Below are 3,983 nucleotides of genomic sequence, written 5' to 3'. Positions count from 1 at the left end.
AAACTATTTATGAACTCGACTTGATTTAAATATGTACAGACGGTGTGGCTGATCTGAGCCAGCCTGACAGCCCTTCTTCCCTACATTATGGACAGATGGCAGGTCTTTAGGAGAAATGTAAAGACCTGGGGTGCTATGAATCATAATCTCTTCCTCTTCCCAACTACCTGGGAAAAAGCTGCAGGCTTGGTCTTGACTATGCACTTTTTAGATTTCTGTCAGAACGAGCTGCAAACCTTAATGCATTTGGGTAGCACTCAGCCAACTTGCAATTATTTGTGGTGACAGGGAACAAGGATGGTATCTGCTCACTCTGCCAAGTTTCCTTTGAACTGAGAATGTCAGTGTCTTTTTCCAGCACAAATGCAACAGTTTCAGCCCCAGCAGCAGAGGCCTGTGGGCTGTGGGATGCTGGGAGAGGACTGGGACAGGCTTGTAGGAGTAAGGGGAGCAAGAAGCAACAGTAGGAGTGGCCCCAGAAAAAGGCCAGCCATAGCTCTATGTCATAAAACACACTGAGAACAGGCCCAGCTGCTGTGGTGCTGCAGGTAACACAGTGACCTGCAAGGCTGGAAGCCACATGGCTGACCACGGATTCAGATCCCCAGGAGGTCTGAAAACACGCTGGTACACATGTGGGTGCCCAGGATTCTGAGGAACTGAAGGGCTGGAGGCAGGGGCCATGGAATGATGAGACCCTCTCAAGAGTGCTTCTCTCTTTCTCTTGTATGTGTGTACTCTATCATAAAAACACATATACGCATGCACATACTGAAAACAGTGGCTATTTAAATGCTCCTTTGGTGGTGAAAATGATTATAAAAATAGACCTTTCACACTTTTCTAATTTTGCACTATGTGCATATATTACCTATTAAAATTTTTTTTAAAAAAAGATCTGCATACCCGAAGCCTGAGACAGCATAGGGTTGACCTAACAGTATTGACCTGAAGTCAGTAGAAATGGGTATTGGTTCCTATTTTGCCACTTCGTCTTTTTCTTCCTTTTTTAGGTTTTTGCCAGAGGGCACATGCATTTGCCAGAGAGAGAGAGAGAGAGAGCAGGAAAGTGAGAAATCACCCTCCAGGGGGTATGGCCACACTGCAATCCCTTCTTCTCCATTCTCCTCTTGGGATTTTGGGAATGCACACACATGCACCTAGCATGATTTTCAAGCCATCAGGTCTGGAACTTGAACCGCATTTGGTCATGTGGGGAGTCCAGCACCTTAACCACCGCACCAACTCTGGCCCTTAATCTTGTTTCTAAAACCTAAATTTCTCCTGCTCAAAACCTTAAGAAATTTACCTACAGAATAAACCCAAGCTGATTAGCGTGGCTTATAAAATCAGGAGTGACCTATGCCTTGCCTATCTATCTTAGTATAGGTTTTCCCAAAAGTAGACCCTAAGATACAGATTTGAGTGCAAGTAGCGCAAGATTGCTTGAGGTGATCCACAGAACATAAGCTTGTGGGGACAGAGAGACAAGAGAGAGAAGAATGCTAATAAGGGGTGTCTTGTGAGCCGATAACCCTCAAGGGAAACTTGATTCAATCTCCCATGATCATTCTGAGAGACTGTATAAAATCTATCTTAAAATGATCTGATTAAGGGAGAATTTACCTATCGATTCCCTTTCTTATTGGTTGAAGGTCAACCTGAGGGCATTAATTCCTCTGCCCCTCCAGTCTGCCTTAGGCAAGGGTTAACTGTGCTCTCATGACCAGAGGATGCATTCAGCAAGGGAGATGCAACTACATGCACTGGGAAGCTACAAAGATGGCCTGGGCAGATCACAAAAACTGGCCGCAATATTTTGCAGCCTTTTCCATCAAGAAGTAGGATCTACTCCTCTACCCCTTGGCCTTTTAATGAATAGAACACACAGATTCAAAGTTGTGAGAGTTCCTGACTAGGAATCAAGGAACCTCACAGCATCTGCTTCTGCACTCTTGGAACGGTGTGGCTATGATGTGAATATGCCTGAGCTAGGCTGCTAAAGGATGAGAGACCATGTGGAGCAGGGATAAAGCCTCCCAGTTGAGTAGATTAGCCAGCCCCCAGCCCACTTTTCAACCGACCACAGACATCTGAGTGAGAGTAGCCCAGACAACTCAGTTGAGCCCAATTTCATTTGCTAAGTTCACAATAAACTAAATAAATTGTTACTGATTTAAGCTAAATTTTGGAGTGATTTGTTATGCAACAAAGACTAATTGATACGACATTTAAGGAAACTGTCCTCTGAAATGGCAAGTGAGCTCCGAAGTAGGCCAAGAGGGAACAATAGCATCTAGTATATGACCATTGATTATTGCTATGTAGTAAATTATCCTAAAATATAGTGGCTTAAAAACAACATTTATGGGGCCAGCAGATGGCATAATGGTTACATCGCTGGACACCCATGTAGACAGCTGTGGTTCAAGTCCTGGATTGTGTGGCTTAAAACTCACACAAGGCGCATGTGCATGTGTGCCCAAAATCCCAAGAGGAGAAGGGATTATGGCGTGGCCATCTACTCTGGGGAGTGATTTCTCACTTTCTGTCTCTCTGTCTCTCTGGGGAGCACACATGCCCTATAGCAAAAATCTCTCTCTAAATAAAACAACAACAACAACAATAGCGTTTATTATTTCATATGGTTTCCAAAAGTCAGAATTTTAGAGGGGTATAGCTGGATGGTTCTGGCTCAGAGTCTCTTATAAGGTTTTAGTCCAAATGTTGGCTGACGGTCTATCCTCTGTGGTGTAGCTAGTAGTGTATGGGAGTGTGGAGCTGGAAGCCACATGCTGACTGTGGTTTGAGTCTCTGGCTTGGTTAGCCTGGGAACACAAACGACATATGTGTGCCCAGGATTTTGGAAGACTGGAGGACTGGAGGAAGGAGATTACTGTATGACCAAGCCCTAAAGGGTATCTATCTATTGTTTTACATCTCTCTCTCTCTCTCTCTTGCTCTCTTTCTCTCTCTCGTGTATGCACAAACACTGTATCATGAATTTTAAAAAATTAAAAAGGTGTAGGCTGAGGCTGCTGTCATGTGAAGACCTGCATGGGCTAGGGGACCTGCTTCCATGTTCACACATGTGGTTATTGGCAAGTCCTCAGTTTCTCACTGGCTATTGACTGGAGGCCTCAGATATCTTCGACGTGACCCTCCCTCTCCACAGCACTGCTCCCAACATACCTGCATTCTATTGGCCAACACAGACTGACTGGGGGAGAATGTAAGCCAGGGCTACACAAGCAGTGGATAACAGGAGGAGGAAATCATTAGGAGTCGGTTGGGGCTGCCTACTTTGCTACCTTTTCTCCCACATTCACCACCACTCCATACAACTTCTGCCATACCCTCCATACTTTGAATGACTGTGCTCCTCCTTGCAGGAGGGCCTTTCTCTTACCTTATTTTTTGAGCAGAATTGACTAGGGCAAAGTGCGAAAGAAGTTCCATTTGGGAGAATTTTTAGGGCAATTCGGTCACATACTTTATTATTTGGTCTTACTTGCTAATTGGTGACTTGTTTACTTTCTTTCTTTTATTTTTTTTATTAAAAAAATGTTTTTCAGGCTTAATTCACTTTATTATCACTGTATGAAAACCCTACGTTGTGGCCACAGCTGGAGCCTGGGTCCTCTGCATGGAGACTCTGGTGTGGGTCTTGACAAGATGGTCAGTGAATTCCTGATAGGGAGACTTGTTGAACACAGTCTCTTTCCAGAGGTCAGGGGTCAGATAGCTGTAGGTTGGGGATGGCATCAAAGGTGGCCTTGGTGAAGTTGCCCAGGGTGGCAGTGCAGCCCCGGGCTGAGGTGTAGCAGTCATCGATGCCAGCCATCAGCAGCAGCTTCTTGGGCACAGGGACAGAGACGATGCCAGTGCCTCTAGGGACAGGAATGAGGTGCACCAGCACAGAGCCACAGTGGCTGGTCACCTTGCAAGGGACAGTGTGGGGCTTGCCGATGTTGTCCCCCCCA

General features: G+C 45.5%; 1 pseudogene; it reads right to left on the bottom strand.

Annotated features, from left to right (window-relative positions):
• Positions 1–3,533: 3,533 nt before the first annotated feature.
• The window catches only part of LOC102495287 (40S ribosomal protein S2 pseudogene), a 7,680-nt pseudogene continuing 7,230 nt past the window's right edge, over positions 3,534–3,983 (bottom strand).

This window comes from Tupaia chinensis, unplaced genomic scaffold, assembly GCF_000334495.1.
Source record: "Tupaia chinensis unplaced genomic scaffold, TupChi_1.0 Scaffold144016_1, whole genome shotgun sequence".
In the NCBI taxonomy this organism is placed as follows: domain Eukaryota; kingdom Metazoa; phylum Chordata; class Mammalia; order Scandentia; family Tupaiidae; genus Tupaia; species Tupaia belangeri.
This window is presented reverse-complemented; position numbering and strand designations above follow the sequence as displayed.